General features: G+C 36.5%; 1 pseudogene; it reads left to right on the top strand.

Moving 5' to 3' along the window:
• The first annotated feature begins 4,433 nt into the window (after positions 1-4,433).
• LOC123609656 lies at positions 4,434-5,479 on the top strand (annotated as a pseudogene).
• Positions 5,480-25,450: the final 19,971 nt, after the last annotated feature.

Genomic DNA, 25,450 nt, shown 5'->3' with positions numbered 1-25,450 from the left:
TCTGACAAGTTATCCCTCAGATTTGACCCTTAGCATGGTAAGGAATTGGGGGAAAATTTTCAGGTAATTCAGGGAAACCCGTTCCCTTCCCTATCAACACAGCTAAAGCATGTTTGTCAGTGATGGTTGGTCTGTAGATTCATTGTTATATTAGTACAACAGTATGGTATCATGTGGAAGATATCCCTCAGAAACTGTTCCAACCAGGATAACTCTTGGAAGGGCAATAATTGCCTCTCTGGGATTTACCCTCCCAATGGCTCTAATCAAGAGAATTATTTTATTTACGTAAAGGCTCCAGTTGCTGTAGGAAAAGGGTCCATCCCCTGATACACTGCATGCTCTAATAAGGTCCTCCTTTCAACTAAACCAAATCTTTTGGGTAAACACAGGACTCTCTTTTGTAGCAATGATAATCACAGTAATTTCCAGACTCTGTTGTCCTATGATATAGAGGATTAGAATGAATGGTGTGAGCACACATTTATGTTGGTAATTTCAAGGAGATGAAAACCAGAGGTCAGATAGGTCCACCAGGAAGGAGAGTGTAGATCATGAAGACAGATAAAGGGAATGTGGACAGACACAGGACGCACGAGTACTAATTAAGCACTAGGTAAGAGCATAAAAAGACTAAAGTAAGAAAAAAGTAAGCTGGCCAGTGATTTGTAGATCGGAAAAGACTCAGGTCTTTTCCTCCATAGTGCCTTTCCTCAAAAAAAGAAAGAAGATATTTCATTCTATAACCTACCAAAGCAACTAGTGATAAAGTCTTTACTTCTCTCCCTTCCAGTAAGAAGAAAATTAAACCATAAAGTTCCTACCTTTTCTCTAGTCGTGTCTGGTAACCGTTCATCCCTCATCTCCTTCCCCTTTCTAAGTTCTGTAGAATGCTAAGGACAAGCCATGCAACAGACAGACACCTCACTGCTGCACTTTCAGCTAACGCACCAAGTTGTCCAGGTAACTGTGTAAAGAAGGAGAAAGTTATATCTGCATTAGAAGGAGCAATGGCATTTGGGATCATATATCTCATGATGTATTATCTCCCATTCTAGGGAAATTAAAAAGGAATCTCAGGATTTTTCCTTCATCTCTCAAATAGCAGTGACTCCTAAGTGAAATGATCTTTATGATTTACCATCTGTTACTGTTGTTTGTTTAAGTCAAAGCAGATGTCTTCACCCAGTGGGCTGCAGCCACTCCTCTTTGGTGAGGTCTGATCCTCAGCCATGGAGAGGGAGCCCCCTTCCAAGTTTATTTTCTTGGATACTGTATCTCGGTCCAAGTTACCCTTTACAGATCTCTACGTCTTTATAATTACTCTCTCCCATGGTATAATAATTCCTTGAACTAAACTTCTGTTTACTTACAAGGAATTTATTTTTAAGCAATGCACTTGTGTGATTATCCTGGATGGTTTCTGAGCTGTAGAAAGTGGCTTAGTTTCATGTAACAACTAGTTAATGGTTAAGAGTGATGAGGTTGAGTCAGTCATACAGGCTTGGGCCAAACTGTTTCTAACTTTCCTGCTGAAACTCAATCGAGTAGCCACTTCCAACATCTTTTTCAAGAGTTATGTTTGTAGAGGGTGAGCAAGTTGAGAGGCAACCACAGATGTCTCTGTTGTGGTTTCCTTCTGTTTTTGCTGTAGCTTAAGAAGTGTGAGGGAGACCCAGCTGTGGAAGGTGGAGACAGATGCAGCAAAGCTGAATGAGGCAGAGCCCTGTCACACTAACTATAAGAGAAAAGATAGCATCAATCTCTCCCAAGACAGATTCAAAACCCACAAGAGAAAAAGAATAATCTAAGAGGTATAACTATTATGAAAGCGATTAAGTTTTTTAACAACAAAAAGAAACATAAGACTCATTAGGCACAGTATATTATATTAAAAGATAAATAGCCATTCATTAGTTTCAGTAAATATTCAGAATTCTTCTGAAGCTGGAAAATAAAAATATATGTGGAAATTATAAATTATGCTCAGAATTCAAATACTATCTTCATTCTCATCTTGGAGAGAAAGAAATAATGTGGACACCTTCGTCAGGCCTGTGACAGACACAGATTCAGCTTTACACACTATGATCAGGTTACTTTCTATTCCCGCCCCCCCCCCCCAGCCCCATACTCGCACTCTTCCTCCTTTGCTCTCTCAAAGAATTTGTATCTTCCGTTCCTAAAAATTCTTTTCAAATTCAGTTACATTCACATGTCCCCTGGGAAGCATTCTATCACTTTCTCCCCAGTCCATGTCACAGATATGTTCACCAAAACAGATTTTTGGCCTTGTTCATACTATGAGTATTTGTAAGTTGATGTTGTCCATCTGTCTTTTTTGTATTTCTACTTGCTCCCTAGTTTTCAGTCCAGAAACAAGTCCTGAGTGTAACTAAACAGTCAGAAGAGAATGGTCTTCCTACAAAAATATTTAACTGAAGCTCCAGAATTTTCACCCTGTGGACAGTAGTTCCCTTATCTGAGGTAACACTTTCTGTAGTTTCAGTGACCCTGCGATCAACCATGGCCTCTGGAAGCAGATGATCCTCCTGAGGCTTCATCAGAAAGTCAATTGCAGCCCAACGCTAGGTCACATGCCTGGGTCATTCTTGTCACTTCATCTCTGATCAGGTGGGCATATTATTATCTTACAGAATCACAAGGAGAATAAGAGTGAGTTCAATCAGATATTTGGGAGAGACACCATAGTCCTATAACTCTCACTACAGTATATTGTTATAATTGTTCCATTTTATTATAGTTGTTAATCTCTTATTGTGCCTAAATTTGTAAATTAAACTTAGTATAGGCATGTATTTATAGGAAAACAATAGTATGTATAGGGTTTTGTACTAACCTTTGTTTCAAGCATCCACTGGGGGTCTTGGAACCCAGTGGATAAGGGGGTGCTACAGAAAACATTTTGAAATTGGTAACAGATTTGATGTTCATCATGACTTTTTGTCCATGAGAGATTATTGGAATTAAAGTTATTCTGTTGTGTTTTTTTTTAGAATCCCATTAATGGAACACAGCCTGAAAATGTTGAAAAGGAAACTAAAGCTATTCATCAAAAAAAGATCATTTGTTTCATGGAAATTTTCTTCTGTAGTTATGTGAGGAAGTTTCCAATTACTGTTTACCCAGATATCACCCTGGGATAAATGAGAATTTGACAGTTAAGAAGCTATGTTACTATAACATGGCAAATATCTGGATAAAATATAAAAGTGGAAATTTTTTTTATTTTATATTTAATTTGTGAAGTTTTTTATTCTGGTGAAATTTAAAATTTACAGAGAAGCTTCAAAAGTGGTACAAAGAACCACCACTAACCCTTTACAGATCCAGCAGTAGTTTATATTGTGTCTAGAAAGACGTTTTCTATCCATCTACCTACACACCTACCTAGCTACCTAACTACCTACCTATCATCATCTCTTTTTCTGGCCATTGGAGACTAAGTAAGAGACATCATGTCCCTTTACCTTTAAATACTTTGATGTTGATTTCCTAAGAACAGGGACTTTATTTTACATAACAGCAGAGTTGACAAAACAGGAAATGTAATATGAATACAATATTATTATCTAATCCATAGTCGGAAGTCATATTTCTCCAATACTCTGAAATATGCTGCTAGTAGCTATGTTTTCCCAGTGCAGGGCCCCCTATTTAGATAATGTGTCTCCTTGGTCTCCTTAGTCTGGACCAATTCCTCAGCCTTTATTTGTCTTCATTTAACTGAATATTTTTGAAGATTACAGGACAGCTATTTTGTCCAGCTTGTCTCAATTTGAGTTGGTCTCATGTGTCTTCAATGCTGAAATCAGGCTGTGCATTTTTGGCAGGAATGTCACTGAGTGACATTATGCCCTGCTCAGAGCATCATGTCAGTAGGTGCAAGATGTTGGTTTGTCTCAACACTGGTGTTGTTAATATTGTATTATTAAGATTGACTAATGTATTATTAATATTGTTAATATTGACTAATCTTGTGATGTTCATCCACCACATTTTTCTCTTGTGAAGTTTACTATTCTTCATTTTGTAATTAACAGGTAATTAGTGGGCAGGTATTTTAGAGCATGTAAATATCCTGTTTCTCATATTTCATTCACTAGTTTTTAGTATCTATTTACCATTTTTAACTCTACCATTCCTTCTATACACATTATTAGGATCCCTACTGACAGAAATAATATTTTCTTCTCCACTAATAATTTATAAATATATCACTATGAGGTTTTGGATTCTTACTTCTGTCAATTCATTAGCATAATTTCTCTTAATGCCCAAAATGTCCCAGCGTTGAACAGTGGTAGTCCTTTTAAACTGGGTTCTGTTTCTTTTCCATGTGTCCCTATGATTCTTGGAGCATTTTCTTACGTTTTGGGGAAGTATGTGATTCTTTTCTCAGGTAACAAGGAATGAATGATGAAGGGGAAAAATGAAAGTTTTGAAGGCTACTTTATTCTACTGGGTTTTTCACATTGGCCTCATCTGGAAGTAGTTCTCTTTGTGCTTATCTTGATGTTCTACTTGATGACATTGATAGGCAACCTCTTTATCATTGTCTTGTCATACCTGGACGCCCATCTCCACACTCCCATGTACTTCTTCCTCTCAAACCTCTCTTTTCTGGATCTCTGCTACACCACCAGCTCCATCCCTCAGTTGCTGGTCAATCTCTGGGGCCCAGAAAAGACCATCTCTTATGCCGGTTGCATGACCCAACTTTACTTTGCCCTTGCACTGGGAACCACAGAGTGTGTCCTCCTGGTGGTCATGTCCTATGACCGTTATGCAGCTGTCTGTAGACCCCTGCATTACACTGTGATCATGAACCCTCGTTTCTGCCACCTGTTGGCTGTGGCTTCCTGGGTCAGTGGCTTTACCAACTCAGCACTTCATTCCTCCTTTATCTCCTGGGTCCCCCTCTGTGGACATCGCCAAGTGGACCATTTCTTCTGTGAAGTTCCAGCACTGCTGCGATTATCGTGTGTTGATACCCATGCTAATGAGCTGACCCTCCTGATCACAAGCTCCATTTTTGTTTTCATACCACTCATCCTGATTCTCAGCTCATATGTTGCCATTGCCCGTACTGTGCTGAGGTTGCAGTCATCAACCAGACTTCAGAGACTCTTTGGAACATGCGGAGCCCATCTTATGGTTGTGTCCCTCTTTTTCATTCCAATCTTGTGCATATATCTGCAGCCACCATCAGGAAGTTCTCAAGATCAAGGCAAGTTCATTGCCCTTTTTTATACTGTTGTCACACCTAGCCTCAACCCTCTAATCTACACTCTCAGAAACAAAGATGTAAGAGGGGCAGTAAGGAGACTAGTGGGACAGGAGAGGCCTGTGCACTCATGACCTTCACAGGACAACACAGTGCCTCCTCAGTAAGGACTTGTCTGCATACATCCATCGTCTTCTCTCCCATTTACTCACTCAGCACCAGTGGAGTGTGTGTCTCTCAGGACCACAGAGCTCTGACTCACAGATATGAATTAAACAGTCTGCCTAAATACTAATCACTCTCCAATGGAGAAAACATCCATTTAAAACAAAGATCAAAAATCAGTATTTTCCATGGTACAATAAATAAAACAAAGGTATCCTATCCTTAATTGAAGTTAAGAAATAAAATTCCTGTAGAATGATGATATACTTAATTTTTAAAAACCTAGACTATTGTCTTCTAATTTTTTCCTTTTAAGGAAGAATTTGCCCTAAAATTTGTTTTTTATTTTTGGTTTAACTAAAGACATAGTAAAATATCTTAAATCTATTCTGCAATCCTTATTCTTTTTGGAATTAATGTAGAGAGGAATTTTGGTCTGTATTCTTTAATACCCTATAGCAGCAGTAAGAAAATGAGTTTTATGAATTATAACAAGAAAGTCTCTGAAATACTGAAGCAAACATAAGCATATGTGTTTCTTTCTTGAGGCAGTGGGAAGTGTATAAGAGGTGGAAATCACTTAAAGAGTTGTGTGATATAACCTGTAAGGTAAGGGTCATTAAAGGCCAGGGATTATTAGGAGAAGTGTTTGGGGCACACGGTTAGCCTGAGGAGCAGTAAGGAATATCTGAGGCAGACAGACTTCTAAGCTTTGGAAATGACTGCATGAATCCAATTGGTGTTTGAAAGAATTACCTGAAAATATAGTAGAAAAATTTTGTGATAAAAGCATATGGAACACACAGTAAAAATGTCTATAAACATATAGATAATATAACAATCCCAAATGTTGCAAAACTATGAAGTAATTGGAGCTATCACACATTGTTTATGGAATATAGAATCATTCAATCATTTTGAAAAAAAAGCTTATGGAAAATGTTAGTTTTCTTTTTAAGCTTGATATAATTTGAATTTTTGAGATTAGAAAGTACATAATGAAAATCAACTTTTCCATATTTTATTTATTTATTTATTTATTTATTTATTTATTTATTTACTTATATTTTCCATATAAATAAATGTATTTATTTTATAAAAGTAGCAGTTTTGTTACCTATATGTTTGCCAACCATCTCCTTATGAAATAAGTGTGTTGTGTACATAACACTAAACTGGCAGCTGTATTTAGCTAGAGCAGATGAAGGACAATTCACTGTAAAGTAAAATCTTGAAATCTGAGTTTTGTATGGTAAACCAAATCTTATTTGTAGTTTTTGAGGCCTTTAAAGTTTAGATATGATGATTAAAACCTTATTTCCTAGATTATTAAGATGAAAAATACATCCCCAAACTTCCCCTCCATTTCCTCTGTGGTTGAAACTACCTTGTTAGTTTCTGTTGACTTTCTCTTCTCCTTTGTGTATCTGTGATCCTTCCTTTATGACCAACTAGGTATAAACAACAATATGGTGTATATTCACTTGTCCTTACCTACTGTCTAAGAAATGAAAAACCAAGAATCACCCATACAAGTGAACTTTTAGTGAATAACTGTGACCACAAATGGTGAACCATCACAAAGCAAAAAACAAAACAAAACAAAACAAAACAAACTTTAAAAAACAAGAAAAATAGCTTGGTTCTTCAAATCGTTTTGCACTATGGAAATCTTACTATTTGGGTTGTCTTATGTAGTACCAGAGTGTCCCAGTATCTAACTTCAGTGTTTTTTTTTTAATTTTTAATGTTTATTTATTTTTTAGGGAAAGAGAGGGAGAGGGAGAGAGAGACAGAGACAGAGACAGAGACAGAGACTGAGTGTGAGCAGGGGAGGAGCAGAGAGAGAGGAGACACAGAATCCTAAGCAGGCTCCAGGCTTTGAGCTGTCATCACAGAGCCCAACGTGGGGCTCAAATTCACAAACTGCGAGATCATGACCCGAGCTATACTTGGGCACTTGTCTAAGCTTAACTTGCATGTGGCAAAAACAGAGTAATGGCAATAGATTTTTAGCTTTGGGGGTCCCTTTTAGGGTCACCAACACCCATGGGATCATCCCATTGCCAAGTCTAAACTTCAAACTAACTTTTGGAAAATTGGCACTTACACAGCATGCATGGATTTGGGCCACAGGCAACCTTCCTGAAGAACCAGCGATGGATCTGGCCTTCTCCCAGCTGCTATTGGTGGCCAAATCCACTGACGTGCCAGCTGCTGTTTGGCCCCAGGAAATCTCTCCCCCTCGGCCAGACAGGTGTCTCCCAGTCTTTTCCCACTTCATCTTATACTTGCTCCTGTGCAGAAGACACACACGCCTGATTATGTCTCTGTTGTGCCTCAGCAGTACAGGATTACTAGCACAGGCACGCCATCCAGGTCATCACAGAAACCAGCTCTGGCTTATAGCAGGTGCATTCATTCTCGGTTCTTCTGTTGGCTTCAGGGTCATGTCTTCTGTATGTTTGACAAATATGGGGCTGGCGGGTCACTGGTTATGTCATGGCAACATCAAGTGATTTCAAAAATAATACAAATTTCAAGTTCACATTCATCCTGTTCTTATTATAATTTTACAAGCACAACAACAATAAGAACAACTTACATAAAAGTAAATAGTACATACACTTACTGTAGACCTTCACTGGATTCCACAAATGTTAACACTTTACCCTGGGTGCGTTATCATTTTCTGTCTATAGTAATGTAATGTTAATATGCACTTTAAATATTTCTCTGCAATATATGGAGAATAATACACATACTTACGCCTAAGTGCTCATGGGAGTATTTCGTGAAGAAAAGATCTAATCCAGGATCACAAGTTGGATTTAGGTACTACATCTCTTACTGTGCTCTAATGTGGAAACATTTCTTAGTCTTCCTTTGTCTTTAATGGGCCTAAAATTTTTGAAGAGTATAGACCATTTATTTAATATAATTATCTTTCAGTTAAAGTTTTACTTATGCATGATTACATTCAATTTATTCATTTATTGGCATGAATACCATAGAAGTGACATTGTGATATTAGTGATATTGGTGACTGCCAGGAATTTTTTTCTTAAGTTTTTATTTAAATTCCAGTAGGTTAACATACAATGCAATATTGGTTTCAGGTGTACAATACAATGAGTCAACACTTCCATACAACACCCAATGCTCGTCACAAGTGCCCTCCTTCATCCCCATCAGTTATTTAACCCATCCCCCTGCCCATCTCCCCTCTGGTAACCATCTGTTTGTTCTCTATTGTTAAGAGTCTGTTTTTTGTTTTTTGTTTTTTTAGTTTCTCTCTCTCTCTCTCTTTCCTCTGCTTATTTGTTTCTTAAATTCCATGTATGAGTGAAATCATATGGTATTTGTCTTTCTCTGACTGTCTTATTTCACTAGGATAACACTATCTAGTTCCATTTATGTCACTGCAAATGGCAAGATTTTATTCTTTTTGATGGCTGAATAATATTCATTCAATATTCCATTGTATGTATATATACATATAATGTTATGTTATATATCATGTATGTACATATATATACATATATACATATATGTATACACACACACTACCTCTTTTTTATCTATTCATCTATTGATGGACACTTGGGTTGTCTGTTATAAAGTTATTATGTTTCTATTGGTAATTTATAAGTGTCTTGTGGGCAGATACATTAAAATTAGGTAGAATTCTGTTTTTGCTTAATTTTACATCCTAGTTTTACAATCAATCATCCCTTATTAATTCCTCCAAAAAGCCATTATTACCATGGTGGTCACCAAAGTTGATTTTCAGAGTTTCATCATTTATTGTATATATATATATATATATATATATATATATATATATATATATATATATATATTCTCTTTTGTCAGGGTGTCCACATCCTAATCCCTGGCATCTGTGGTTGTATATTACTTACATGGCAAAAGGACTTTTACAGATGTGAATAAATTAAGGATCTTCAGATTGGAAGATTATCCTGCATTATCTATGTGGGCTAAAGTAATCACAAGGGTCCTTATAAGAGGGAGACAGGGGGTCAGAGATAAGAGGAAATACACTACTGGCTTTGAGATGGGGGAAAGAGCCAACAACTGAGGCATGTAGGTGGCCTCTAGAAGGTGGAGAAGGCAAAGAGAGGAACAAAATGAATAAAATAAGAAATGAAAGAAGAAAGCAGTATGGATGTTCCTCAACCAATTAAAAATAGAACCTCTATATGATCCACTTCAGGGAAAATATCCAAAGGAAGTTAAATCAGTATCTTAAGGAGATAATCAGCACTCCTATGTTCATGACAGCTTTATTCATTGTAGGTAAGACATGGAAATAACATGTGTCTATTGATGCATGAATGGATAAAGAAGATGCAATATATATATTTTTTCATATATAAAATCACATATATTTTATATGTGTATTTGTATATAATATACACAAAAATATAAATAATTATATATAAATTACATATACAACTTATATATAATCACATATATTACATATGTAAATATATGTATATAATTTACATATATATATATATATACATGAAAAGGAATATTATCCAGCTACAAAAAGAAAGAAATTCTGTCATTTGTGACAACATGGAAAAACCTAGAGGACATTAGTCTAAGAATTACTAACCAGACAGAAAAACAAATACTGTGTGATACCACTCATCTGTGGAATCTAAAAATCAGAGTAGAATTTGTATAAACATACAGTAGTATGGTGGTTATCAGGGCCTGGGGCTGGATGGCAGGAACAGGGAGATGCCGGTCAAAGGGTACAAGACTTCAGCTGTACAACGAATAACTTCTTGGTATCAAATGCACTGCAAGGTGACTATAGTTAATAACATGTTGCATGCTTGAAATTTGTAAGACAGTAAACCTTAAGCATTCTCACCACGGACACACACACACTCACACACACAAGGTAAGTATATGAGGTGATGGATGTGTTAATTAACCAGATTTTTTGGTAAACATTTCACAATGTACACATATGTCAAATCATCACATTGCACACTTTAAATATATACAATTTTGTCAATTACATCTCAAGCTGAGAAACATGTTTTTTTTTTCTTTTCAAATTTTATTTAAATTTTAGTTAGTTAACATACAGTGCAATATTGATTTCAGGAGTAGAATTCAGTAATTCATCACTTTCATACAACACCCAGTGCTCATCACAGCAAGTGCCCTCCTTAGTACCCATCACCCATCTAGCCAATACCGCACCCTGCCTCCTTCCATCAACCCTCACTTGGAGCTCTGTATTTAAGAGTCTCTCATGGTTGTTTCCCTCTCTCCTCTCCCCCCACTTCCCATACATTCATCTGTTTGTTTTCTTAAATTTCACATATGTTAAAAAAGATGAATTCTCTATTTTAACTTTCAGGTTAATAGTATAAACACATAATCTGATCATTTAAGAAGGTCATATAAAATAACAGCCAAGAGGAGAATAGAAAAGAATACACAATCATTTATCTTTGCTATTCATTGTTAATGCAAAACCAAAGGGGCAGGATGGAAGGTATGTATTTTATCGATTACGGCCATTTTGGAGTAGGATTGTACAGAAGTATTGGTCCATAAAGTACTGTTTTTAATAAATGAACAGTTGACGTAATCTAAGTCATGGAATCCAAATGTAAGTTTGGGCAAAGAATTTGCCAAAAACTATAATTAGCATATTCAGTTTTCAGATATGTTTACCAGATATTATATTAATAATAATGAATAATTCAGTAGTAACTGCCTGTTAAGAAGTTAGATAGATCTACCTAATATGTTCAAAGGAGTGTCTCTGACATTAGGACACATGACAACACTTTATCAAACCTTTTAAAAGGAATATATCTAATATTTTTCTCATACAGCTGTACAAAATCTACTTCAAATGAGATGTTTGGAAAGCACTTTGTATACTGTCAATTATTTAATAATTTAATGACTTTGTTGGATGTGTGTCTCAAATAGAAAAGGAAAGTATCTGGCCACTCCACAACATTCACCAATTTTTTTTTTTTAGTTTACTTTATTTTTCATTGAGTTATTATTGACAAATAACTTGTGTAAGTATAAGATGTGCAATGTGTTCATTTGATATATTTATATATTATATAATTACCATCATAATGTTAGCTAACATCTTTATCATTCCACATAATTATAATTTCTTTTTTGTGGTGAGAACAGTTAAGATCTAGTCTCTTGGCAATTTTGAAGTTTATCATACTGTACTGTTGACTACAATTTCGATGCTGTGCATTAGATAATATCTATGCTGTCCAGGACTTACTCATCTACTAGTTGTAAGTTGTAACCTTAAACATCATCTGCCCAGTTCTCCCACACCCAAGACCCTGAAAACCAGCATTCTACTCTTATGAATTTGGCTTTTCAAGATTACACATATAAGTGACATTTTATAGTGTTTGTCCTTCTATGCCTGACATTTCACTTAGCATAATCCCCTCAAGGTGCATCCATGTTGTTGCAAATGGCATAATTTGCTTCTTTCTCTTGGATGAATATTGTTATTTCTTTTCATTTCTTTTCTTTTCTATTTTCTTTTCTTTTCTCATCTATTTATCATCGATATTGAATATGTATTTTATATGTACATATGTATACAGACACATATAACACACACATATATGTGTGTATGTATGTGTATATATATAAGTGTATATATGTGTGTGTATGTCTATATATCTATATCTATATCTATATCTATATCTATATCTATATCTATATATCTATATCAACATTCATCTGTTGACAGACACTTAGGTTGTTTTCATACCTTGGCTATTGTGAATAATGCTGTAAAAACATGAGAGTGCAGATATCCCTTTGACATCCTGTTCATGTCCTTTAGATATGTAACCGGAAGTGGGATTTCTGAATAAAATGGTATTTGTGTTTTTAATTTTTTGAGGAACCTCCTTACTCTATGTTTTCCACAGTGTCAGAACCAATTTACATTTCCACCAACAGCACTCAAGGGCTCCGTTTTCTCCACATGTCACCAGCAGTTGTTATCTTTTGTATTATTAATGATAATCATTCCAACATGTGTGTAGTGATGTCTCATTGTGATTTTGATACACAATTCCCTGATGATGAGTGACATTGAGGATCAATAGTGACGTTGAGGATCAATATTAGGAATAAATCCACTTGAACATGGCAAATGATTCTTTTACTATACAGTTGATTTGATATGTTGGTATCTTTTTTTTCTTTTAACTTTTTTTTATAATTTACCTCCAAATTAGCAACAATGATTTTAGGTGTGGATTTCTTAGTGACCCTTACTCATTTCATTTAGCCCATCCCCCCTCCCACAACCCCTCCAGTAACCCTCAGTTGGATCTCTATATTTATGAGTCTCTTCTGTTTTGTCCCCCTCCCTGTTTTATATTATTTTTGTTTACCTTCCTTTATGTTCATCTGTCTTGTCTCTTGAAGTCCTCATATGAGTGAAGTCATATGATATTTGTCTTTCTCTGACTAATTTCACTTAGCATAATACTGTCCAGTTCCATGAACATAGTTGCAAATGGCAAGATTTCATTCTTTTTAATTGCCAAGTAATACTCCATTGTATATTTGTACCACATCTTCTTTATCCATTCATCCATCAATTGACATTTGAGCTTTTTCCATACTTTGGCTATTGTTGATAGTGCTGCTATAAACATGGGGGTGCACGTGTCCCTTTGAAACAACACACCTCTATCCCTTAGATATATACCTAGTAGTGCAATTGCTGGGTCATAGGGGAGTTCTATTTTTAGTTTTTTGAGGAGCCTCCATACTGTTTTCTAGAGTGGCTGCACCAGCTTGCATTGCCACCAACAATGCAAAAGAGATCCTATTTCTCCGCATCATCGCCAACATCTGTTGTTGCCTGAGTTGTTAATGTTAGCCGTTCTGACAGGTGTGAGGTGATATCTCCTTGTGGTTTTGATTTGTATTTCCCTGATGATGAGTGATGTGGAGCATTTTTTCATGTGTCGGTTGGCCATCTGGATGTCTTCCTTGGAGAAGTGTCTGTTCATGTCTTTTGCCCATTTCTTCACTGGATTATTTGTTTTTTTGGGTGTTGAATTTGATAAGTTCTTTATAGATTTTTGGATACTAACCCATTCTCTGATATGTCATTTGCAAATATCTTCTCCCATCCTGCTGGTTGCCTTTTAGTTTTATTGATTGTTTCCTTCGCTTTGCAGAATCTTTTTATTTTGATGAGGTCCCAGTAGTTCATTTTTGCTTTTGTTTCCCTTGCCTCCGGAGACGTGTTGAGTAAGAAGTTGCTGCAGCCAAGATCAAAGAGGTTTTTGCCTGCTTTCTCCTCAAGGATTTTAATGGCTTCTTGTCTTATATTGAGGTCTTTCATCCATTTTGAGTTTATTTTTGTGTGTGGTGTAAGAAAGTGGTCCAGGTTCATTCTTCTCCATGTCACTGTCCAGTTTTCCCAGCACCACTTGTTAAAGAGACTGTCTTTAATCTATTCAATAATGTTTCTTGCTTTGTCAAGGATTAGTTGGCCATTGTTTGTAGGTCCATTTCTGGGTTCTCTATTCTGTTCCATTGATCTGAGTGTCTGTTCTGCTGCCAGTACCATACTGTCTTTATGGCTACAGCTTTGTAGTATAGCTTGAAGTCTGGGATTGTGATGCCTCCTGCTTTGGTTTTCTTTTTCAAGATTGCTTTGGCTATTTGGGGTATTTTCTGTTTCCATACAAATTTTAGGATTATTTGTTCTAGCTTTGTGAAGAATGCTGGTGTTACTTTGATAGGGATTGTGTTGAATATGTAGGTTGCTTTGGGTGGTATCAACATGTTAACAATATTTGTTCTTCCTATCCAGGAGCATGGAATCTTTTTCCATTTTTTTGTGTCTTCTTCAATTTCTTTCATAAGCTTTCTATAGTTTTCAGTGTATAGATTTTTCACCTCTTTGGTTAGATTTATTCCTAGGTATTTTATGGTTTTTGGTGCAACTGTAAATGAGATCGATTCCTTGATTTCTCTTTCTGTGGCTTCATTGTTGGTGTATAGGAATGCAACCGATTTCTGTGCATTGATTTTATATCCTGCAACTTTGCTGAATTCATGAATCAATTCTAGCAGTTTTTGGTGGAATCTTTAGGGTTTTCTATATAGAGTATCATGTCATTTGCGAAGAGTAAGAGTTTGACTTCCTCCTGGCCTATTTGGGTACATTTTATTTCTTTGTGTTGTCTGATTGCAGAGGCAAAGACTTCCAATACTATGTTGAATAACAGTGGCAAGAGTGGATATCCCTGCCTTGTTCCTGACCTTAGGGGGAAAGCTCTCAGTTTTTCCCCATTGAGAATTATATTAGTGTTGGGTTGTTCATATATAGCTTTTATGATATCAAGCTATGCTCCTTCTATCCCGACTTTCTTGAGGGTTTGTATCAAGAAAGGAAGCTGGATTTTGTCTAATGCTTTCTCTGCATCTATTAAGAGGATCATATGGTTCTTGTCCTTTCTTTTATTGATGTGATGAATCACGTTAATTGTTTTTCAGATATTGAACCAGCCCTGCATCCCAGGTATAAATCCTACTTGGTCATGGCGAATAATTTTTTTTAATGTATTGTTGGATCTGGTTGGCTAATATCTTGTTGAGGATTTTTGCATCCATGTTCATCAGGGAAATTAGTCCATAGTTCTCCTTTTTGGTGGTATCTCTGTCAGGTTTTGGAATCAAGGTAATGCTGGCCTCATAGAAAGAGTTTGGATGTTTTCTTTCCATTTCTATTTTTTGGCACACCTTCAATAGAATAGGTGTTAATTCTGCCTTAAATGTTTGGTAGAATTCCCCTGGAAAGCTGTCTGGCCCTGGACTCTTGTTTTTTGGCAGATTTTTTACTACTAATTTGAGTTCCTTGCTGATTATGGGTCTGTTCAAATTTTCTATTTATTCCTGTTTCAGTGTTGGTAGTGTATATGTTTCTAGGAATTTGTCTGTTTCTTCCAGATTGCCCATTTTATTGGCATATAACTGCTCATAATATTCTCTTATTACTGTTTTTATTTCTGCTGTGTTGGTTGTGATCTCTCCTCTTTCATTCTTGATTTTATTTATTGGGGTCCTTTCCTTTTTCTTTTTGATCAAACTGGTTAGTGGTTTATCAATTTTGTTAATTCTTTCAAAAAACCAGCTTCTGGTTTCATTGATCAGTTCTACTGTTTTGTTTTCTTTTTTGGTTTCGATAGCATTAATTTCTGCTCTAATCTTTATTATATCCTGTATTCTGCTTGTTTGGCATTTTATTTGCTGTTCTTTTTCCATCTCCTTAATGTGTAAAGTTAAGTTGTGTATCTGAGATCTCTCTTCCTTCTTTAGGAAGGCCTGGATTGCTTATGACCGCCTTTGCTGCATCCCAGATGTTTTGGGTTGTGGTGTTATCATTTTCATTGACTTCCATATCATTTTTAATTTCCTCTTTAACTGCTTGGTTAGCCCATTCATTCTTTAGTAGGATGTTCTTCCAATCTCCAAGTATTTGTTACCATCGCAAATTTTTTTCTTGTGGTTGATTTCAAGTTTCATAGCATTGTTGTCTGAAAATATGCATGGTATGATCTCGATCTTTTTGTACTTACTTATGGCTGATTTGTGTCCCAGTATATGGTCTATTCTCAGAATGTTCCATGTGCACTGGAGAAGAATGTATATGCTGCTACTTTAGGATACAATGTTCTGAATATATCTGTGAAGTCCATCTGGTCCAGTGTGTCATTCAAAGCCATGTTTCCTTGTTGATTTTTTTATTAGATGATAGGTCCATTGCTGTGAGTGGGGTGTTGAAGTCTCCTACTATTATGGTATTACTATCGATGAGTTTCTTTATGTGTGTGATTAATTGATTTATATATTTGGGTGCTATCACATTTGGTGCAAAAATGTTTACAATTGTTAGGTCTTCTTGGTGGATAGACCCTTGATTATGATATAATGCCCTTCTGCATCTCTTGATATGGTCTTTATTTTAAAGTCTAGATTGTCGGATATAAGTATGGCTACTCTGGCTTTCTTTTGTTGACCATTAGCATGATAGATGGTTCTCCATCCCCTTATTTTCAATCTGTAAGTGTATTTTAGGTCTAAAGTGGGTCTCTTGTAAAGAGCATATAGATGAATCTTGTTTTCTTATCCATTCTGTTACCCTATGTCTTTTGATTGGAGCATTGAGTCCATTGACATATAGAGTGAGTACTGAAAGATATGAATTTATTGCCATTATGTTGCTCATAGACTTGGAGTTTCTGCTGGTGTTCTCTGGTCCTTTCTGATCTTTGTTGCTTTTGATATATATATATATATATTTTTTTTTTTTTTTCACCTTTTATCCCCTCAGAAAGTTCCCCTTAAAATTTCTTGCAGGGCTGGTTTAGTAGTCATAAACTCCTTTAATTTTTGTTTGTCTGGGAAACTTTTTATCTCTCCTTCTATTTTGAATGACAGCCTTGCTGGATAAAGAATTCTTGGCTGCATATTTTTCTGATTCAGCATACTGAATATATCCTGTCACTCCTTTCTAGCCTGCCAAGTTTCTATGGATAGGTCTGCTGCAAACCTGATCTGTTTTCCCTTGTAGGTTAGGGACGTTTTCCCCCTTGCTCCTTTCATGATTCTCTCCTTGCCTGAGTATTTTGTGAATTTGACTATGATACGCTGTTTTTTGTTGAATCTAATGGGGGGTCCTCTGTGCTTCCTGGATTTTGATGTCTGAGTTTCCCCAGGTTAGGAAAGTTTCCCACTATGATTTGCTCACATAACCCTTCTACCCCTATTTCTCTCTGTTTCTCTTCTGGGACCCCTGTTTCTGATGTTGTTCCTTTTTAATGAGTCACTGATTTCTCTAATTCTAAAATCGTGCTCTTTTGCCTTAATCTTTTTCTTTTTTTTCTGGTTCATTATTCTCTACATGTTTGTCCTCTATATTGCTAATTCTCTGTTCTGCCTCATACATCCTTGCCACCGCTGCATCCTTCCATATTGCAGCTCATTTATAGCATTTAATTTCATTGTGGCTATTTTTTACTTCTTTTATCTCTGCAGAAAGTGATTCTTATCTGTTTTGGACTCCAGCTAGTATTCTTATGGTTGTGATTCTAAATTCTGGTTCAGATATCTTTCTTGTATCTGTGTTGGTTAAATCCCTGGCTGTCGTTTCTTTGTGCTCTTTCTTTTGGGGTGAATTCCTTCATTTTGTCATTTTGAAGGGAGAAAAGTAATTAATGAGGGAGAAAAACTAAAATTAAAAAAATTAAAATTAAAGTATTAGAATTAAAAAATTAAACACACACACACAAATTTAATAAATGATGCTATATCCTAGGTATGTTTTGGTCTGGGTGTTGAAAGTGGTTTGACACATTACAGAAAAAAAATGGGGGGGGGGAGAAAAAAAGGAAATCATTTGAGAATTTGAAAAAATGAGTACACAGAAGTAGACTAAAATGAGATGATGGAGGTAAAGTAGAATTTGAAAAAATATACACAGAAGTAAAGAATATATAGAAAAATTAAAGAAAAATATTTTTTAACAAGCTAAAAATAAAAATGAATTTTTTCTTTTTCTATATTCAAGAAATGAACAAGAGAAAAAAAGAGAAAAAATAAAAAAGGAAAAAATGAATCGTTTTATATTTGAAAAAGTGAACACACTGTAGTAGACTAAAATAAAATGATGGAAGAAAATAGAATTTGAAAAAATTTACATAAAAGCAAAAAATATAGTAACAAAATTAAATAAAAATATTTTTAATAGAGATTTAATGTAAAAATGAAGTTGTTGTCTTTCTGCATTCAAGAAAAAGAAAAAAAAATGAAAAAGTGAAAAAAGAAAAAAGAAAAAGAAAGAAAAAAAGGAAATTGTTTGAAAATTTGATAAGTTGAATACACTGAAGTAGACAAAAATAAAATGATGGAGGTAAAGTATAATTTAAAAAAATTACACAAAAGTAAAAAAAATATAGTAATAAAAATTAAAGAAAAATATTTCAATAAAAATTGAAAATAAAAATGATTTTTTCTTTATTCAAGAAAAAGAAAAGAATTGCAAAAAAGAGAAAAGAAAAAAGAAAAAAAAGAAAGAAAATTGAATAGATGAACCTGATAAAAGATGAAGTAGTACTGAAATTGCTTTGTTTTCCCCTAGAAATCAGTCTATGTAGCTCTGTATAGTCCATAAATTAACCCGGCGGTGAGACGTGCTCTTGAAGAGCGAAGTTGGCCCAGTTGGGTGGGGCTCAGTGTAACAGTTCTACTCTCCAGTAGATGGCGCTGCTAGCCTAATGGCGTTGATTGTTGCAGTGCTAGTAGGTGTGAATGCACATGCGCAGGAATGGTGAAAATGACTCCACCAGTCCCCAGTCTGTTCTCCCGAATCAGCAATCTCGCATCCTTCCTCTGTCTTCAGCTTTTGTCCACTCACCGCTTTTTCACTCTCCGTGCCCAAGCCCCAGGCAGTACTTCTCTCCCAAGTTTTGATCAGATGCAGCTGTTTTCCCTAGCCCCTTACTTCCAAAGGACTGTGGCTTTGACCCTTCCCGCCCCTCTGTGGGAAGGTCTCACCAAGCAATGGCCGAATGCCTGCTGACCCTGCTGTTGCCGGTGCCCTGAGACTGCAGCCAGATGCCAGCCCGCCCCAGAAAAAGTTCATGAGATAGTGTAGCAGCAGCATTTCAGGGATTATGGAAAACCACAACACACATCTGGCACCAGTCTTCACCCTTAACGACCTTGTTCCAGCACCAGCGAATGTGGCCATTTCCTGGGGTCTGCTGGGACCAGGTGGCTTCAACAGTCTCTACCAAATGTCCTTCCAGCAGTGGAACCGCTTTTCGCTGTGTGGCCTGAGAACCTCCTGGACCCCAGTCTGTTCCTGGGGATTCGCCTTTCCTACCAGAACACCACCAGGTGAGTTGTGGAGTTGCAGCCATTGCACTCCCCTTGTTTACGGTCTTAATGGAATTTAAACCCTCTCCTTTCTCCTTTCTCCCTTTTTAGTTTAGTCCCTGCAGCTGTTTCCAATTTTCCACTTTCTCTCCAGCTGCTTTTGGGGAGGGGTGCTTCTCCCATATTCTCTCCCCACCCCCACTCTCCATTCTTTCTCTACTCGCAACAGCACGTCCCTTCCTGCTCCTTCTAGTTCCCAAGTTCACTTCTCTATGTTGCGTACCTACTGAATTCTGTGGTTCAGGTTGTGCAGATTGTGTGTCAATCCTCCAGTCAGTTTTTCTAGGTGTATAGGATGGTTTAGTGTTGGTCTAGTTTTATTTCATGGACGTGAGACACACAGAAAATTTCCATGCTCTTCCTCCATCTTCTAAACCACAATTTTTTTATCCATTCATGAATTGATGGACATTTAGGCTCTTTCCATAATTTGTCTATTGTTGAAAGTGCTATTTTAACATTGGGGTGCAAGTGCCCCTATACATCAGCACTCCTGGATCCCTTGGGTAAATTCCTAGCAGTGCTATTGCTGGGTCATAGGGTAGATCTATTTTTAATTTTTTGAGGACCCTCCACATTGTTTTTCAGAGCGGCTGCACCAGTTTGCATTCCCACCAACAGTGAAAGAGAGATCCCGTTCTCCATATCCTCTCCAGCATCTATACTATCCTGATTTGTTCATTTTAGCCACTCTGACTGGCGTGAGGTGATATCTGAGTGTGGTTTTGATTTGTATTTCCCTGATGAGGAGTGACATTATGCATCCTTTCATGTGCCTGTTAGCTGTCTGGATGTCTTCTTTAGAAAAGTGTCTATTCATGTCTTCCGCCCATTTCTTGACTAGATTATTTGTTTTTGGGGTGTGGAGTTTGGTGAGTTCTCTATAGATTTTGGATACTGGCCCTTTGTTTGATATGTCATTTGCAAATATCTCTTCCCATTCCGTCAGTTGCCTTTTAGTTTTATTGATTATTTCCTTTGCAGTGCAGAAGCTTTTTACCTTGATGAGGACCCAATAGCTCATTTTTGCTTTTAATTCCCTTTGGGCATGTGTCAAGTAAGAAATTCTTGCAGATGAGGTCAGAGAGGTTTTTTCCTGCTGTCTCCTCTAGGGTTTTAATGGTTTCCTGTCTCACATTTAGGTCCTTTATCCATTTTGAGTTTATTTTTGTGAATGGTGTAAGAAAGTGGTCTAATTTCATTCTTCTGCATGTTGCTGTCCAGTTCTCCCAGCACCATTTGTTAAAGAGACTGTCTTTTTTCCCACTGGATATTCTTTCCTGCTTTGTCAAAGATTACTTGGCCATACTTTTGTGGGTCTAATTCTGGGGTTTCTATTCTATTTCATTGGTCTTTGTGTCTGTTTTTGTGCCAACACCATGTCATCTTGATGATTATAGCTTTGTAGTAGAGGCTAAAGCCTGGGATTGTGACGCCTCCCGCTTTGGTCTTCTTCTTCAGTATTACTTTGGCTATTCGGGGTCTTTTGTGGTTCCATACAGATTTTAGGATTGTTTGTTCTAGCTTCAAGAAGAATGCTGGTGCAATTTTGATTGGGATTGCATTGAATGTGTAGATTTATTTGGGTAGTATTGACATTTTAACAATATTTCCTCTTCCAATCCATGAGCAAGGAATATTTTTCCAATTTTGTATCTTCCTCAATTTCCTTCATAAGCTTTCTATACTTTTCAGCATACAGATCTTTTACATCTTTGGTTAAGTTTATTCCTAGGTATTTTACGATTCTTGGTGCAATTGTGAATGGAATCAGTTTCTATATTTCTCTTTCTGTTGCTTCATTATTAGTGTATAAGAATGCAACTGATTTCTGTACATGAATTTTGTATCCTGCAACTTTGCTGAATTCATTTATCAGTTCTAGCAGACTTTTGGTGGAGTCTATCAGGTTTCCCATGTAGAGTATCATATCATGTGCAAAAAGTGAAAGCTTGACTTCATCTTTGCCAATTTGGATGCCTTTGATTTCCTTTTTTGTCTGATTGCTGATACTAGAACTTCCCACACTAGGTTAAACAGCAGCGGTGAGAGTGGACATCCCTGTCATGTTGCTGATCTCATGGGAAAGCTCTCAGTGTCTCCCCACTGAGGATGATATTAGCTGTGGGCTTTTCATAAATGGCTTTTGTAATGTTTAAGTATGTTCCTTCTATCCCTACTTTCTTGGGTTTTTATTAAAAAAGAATGCTGAATTTTGTCAAATGTTTTTTCTGCATCTATTGACAGGATTATACGGTTCTTATCTTTTCTTTTATTAATGTGATGTATCACATTGGTTGATTTGCAAATGTTGAACCAGCCCTGCAGCCCAGGAATGAATCCCACTTGATCATGGTGAATAATTCTTTTTATATGCTGTTGAATTCAATTTGCTAGTATCTTGTTGAGAATGTTTGTATCCATATTCATCATGGATATTGGCCTGTAGTTCTCTTTTTTTGCTGGGTCTCTGTCTGGTTTGGGAATCAAAGTAATGCTGGCTTCATAGAATGATGAGTCTAGAAGTTTTCCTTCCCTTTCTATTTTTTGGAACAGCTTGAGAAAGATAGGTATTATCTCTACTTTAAATGTCTTGTAGAATTCCCCAGGGAAGCCATCTGTTACTGGACTCTTATTTGTTGGGAGATTTTTGATAACTGATTCAATTTATTTGCTTGTTATGGGTCTGCTCAAGTTTTCTATTTATTCCTGTTTGAGTTTTGGAAGTGTGTGGGTGCTTAGGAATTTGTCCATTTCTTCCAGGTTGTCCAGTTTGTTGGCATATAATTTTTCATAGTATCCCCTGATAATTGCTTGTATTTCTGAGGGATTGGTTGTAATAATTCCATTTTCATTCAATGCTCCAACCAAAACACATAGGGTTTCAGAATGGATTAAAAAAACAAGACCTATCTATTTACTGTCTACAAAAGACTCATTTTAGACCTGAGGACATCTTCAGATTCAAAGTGAGGGGGATGGAGAACTATCTATCATGCTACTGGAAGTCAAAAGAAAGCTAGGGTAGCCATACTTTATCAGAAAACTAGATTTTAAATTAAAGGCTGTAACAAGAGATGACGAAGGGCAATATATAATAATTACAGGGTCTAGCCACCAGGAAGAGCTAACAAGTATAAATGTCTATATGCCGAATACGGGAGCCCCAAATATGTAAAATGATTAATGATAAACATAAGCAACCTTATTGATAAGAATGTGGTAATTGCAGGGGACTTTAATACTCCACTTACAACAATGGATAAATCATCTAGACACAGGATCAATACAGAAACAAGGGCCCTGAATGATATATTGGATCAGATGGACTTGACAGATATATTTAGAACTCTGCATCCCAAAGCAACAGAATATACTTTCTTCTTGAATGCACATGGAACATTCTCCCAGGTAGATCACATAGTGGGTCACAAAACAGCCCTTCATAAGTATACAAGAATTGAGATCATACCATGCACACTTTCAGACCACAATGCTATGAAGCTTGAAATCAACCACAGGAAAAAGTCTGGAAAACCTCCAAAAGCATGTAGGTTAAAGAACATCCTACTAAAAAATGAATGGGTCAACCAGGCAACTAGAGAAATTAAAAAATATATGGAAACAAATGAAAATGAAAACACAACAATCCAAACTTTTTGGGATGCAGCAAAAACAGTCCTGAGAGGAAAATACATTGCAATCGAGGCGAACCTCAAGAAACAAGAAAAATCCCAAATACAAAATCTAACAGCACACCTAAATGAAATAGAAGCAGAACAGCAAAGACACCCCAAACTCAGCAGAAGAGAAATCATAAAGATCAGAGCAGAAATAAACAATGTAGAATCTTAAAAAACTGTAGAGCAGATCAAGGAAACCAAGTGTTGTTTTCTGAAAAAATAAACAAAGTGATAAACCTCTAGCCAGTCTTCTCAAAAAGAAAAGCGAAATCACCCAAATAGATAAAATCATGAGAGAACTGGTTTCAACAAGAAAGCTTATATTTCAATTCAGTCAGGACCAGAGTTTTGCCTATATCCACAAATTATTTTACATATTCCTTTCCTTTTAATATAAGAGGCACATTGTAACAGCAAAATTATGTAGCTGAGTAAAGCAGTATTTTGGAAAGATTAACTGGGTAATAATTTTTTTAATTTATACCATTCTTTCCTTTAGTGGTAAACTGTTCCACAGTATCTACAATCTTCTGTAAAATAAGATAGATCATAATTATGGTTATGAGGCATCCCACTGACAAATTCTAGGTTACCTCACTAGTGAGTTAGTTGTTTGAGGGTAACATCACCTGTGTGATGTTACAAAGTACAGTTTTCATATTCTGTATTTCATTAAATCCTCCAAGCCATCCTGCGAGGTGTCACACAAAACTCACAGCTTGAGAGTTTGTTTGGAGGTGCCAGCATGGAGCACAGCTACTCATATACCTTTGACAGAAGAATGGTCCTCCTCTATGGGGGGAAGGCCATCCTCTTTGACCCAGCGCACAGCTCCAGGAGGGATGCACATAGAGTGGCATCGGAGGGAGGGGACACCTGCCCACCCAGCCAGATCAGCCAAATCAAACTTGGAGATAGATGGGGTGACAGATGTTGCAGCCAGGACTCCCTGCACTTGTGGTGAGGAGCACCGAGTGTTGTATGGAAGTGATGAATCACTATAATGCACACCTGAAACAAATATCACACCCTATGTTAGCTATACTGGAATTTAAATAAACACTTAAACAAATCATGGCTAAGATGTGAATGTTATCCTTTGATTACAAACAATTCCTAAATCAGAAGTGCACAGATAATAAAATAATAATAATTCCAAGTAATCCTTAAAAAGTCCTGTTTACTGAAAATTCCAGTAAGCATTTTGCATCCATGGAATCATTTAGTACTCCTTCCCAGGCCTTATGAGAAAGGAAATTTTAGTACCCAGATTTTAGAATGTTGTTAATCATTCATTTAGGATACTGTTAATCACCCAATGAAAGATTGTTGCAAATAACTAGGGAGGTTCTAAAGATCAAAAATCAATCAATTCCTTAAATGATGTAGTGTGATAATGAAACCATGATTTCAGAGATTCAAGATTCCAAAGAAAGCATCGGTAGTCTAGAGATGTTTCCTGAAAGGTGTTTCTCCTACACCTTATCTGACTTTGACGTTTTTCTTTTTTTAAAAAAAATTTTTTTTCAACGTTTATTTATTTTTGGGACAGAGAGAGACAGAGCATGAACGGGGGAGGGTCAGAGAGAGAGGGAGACACAGAATCAGAAACAGGCTCCAGGCTCTGAGCCATCAGCCCAGAGCCCGACGCGGGGCTCGAACTCAAGGACCGCGAGATCATGACCTGGCTGAAGTCAGACGCTTAACCGACTGCGCCACCCAGGCGCCCCGACCTTGACATTTTTCAAGATGTGGCATGAGCACATTGTGTTAGGAACACATGTTGGCTTAAGTTGTTTTTCAGGTGAAAATCCTATGTTTTAGATGGGATATGATATAAAAACATGGTATGAATAAATTTGATTGTTAAAATAAATATTCTAAAATTATGATCCACCCACATTATTGAATAATTGCACATTAAGATCCTTATTATCTATTCATGGTTATGCCCACCTGTTAGATTTTTCTGTCATGGAATACTGTTCAGTTTTTTAAGGACTAATTTCAAGCTTGAGCCTCTGTGAGTTCTTCAATAGTTAATTCTATCTAACTTTAAGGAGTCAAGTATGTTTACAACAATTTTGCTAAATTCATATTATTTGAGATTTTTTTCACATTACTCATCTCAGAGGCTAGTTTTGTTGTGATGGTGACCACCTCGGGGCCTCCTTTATTTCCTTAGATAATTCCCTAGGAATACTATGGCAATGTTCTAATCGCTGAAATTCACTCTTGATAGAACTTTACAATTCTACCCTAGATTTATAATCTTCTCCATGTTATTCTCATGGTACTTAATTATTGTTAGCTCTTGGATCCATGATTTTTT

The sequence above is a fragment of the Leopardus geoffroyi genome, chromosome B2 (genome assembly GCF_018350155.1).
Source record: "Leopardus geoffroyi isolate Oge1 chromosome B2, O.geoffroyi_Oge1_pat1.0, whole genome shotgun sequence".
NCBI classification, from domain to species: domain Eukaryota; kingdom Metazoa; phylum Chordata; class Mammalia; order Carnivora; family Felidae; genus Leopardus; species Leopardus geoffroyi.
This window is presented reverse-complemented; position numbering and strand designations above follow the sequence as displayed.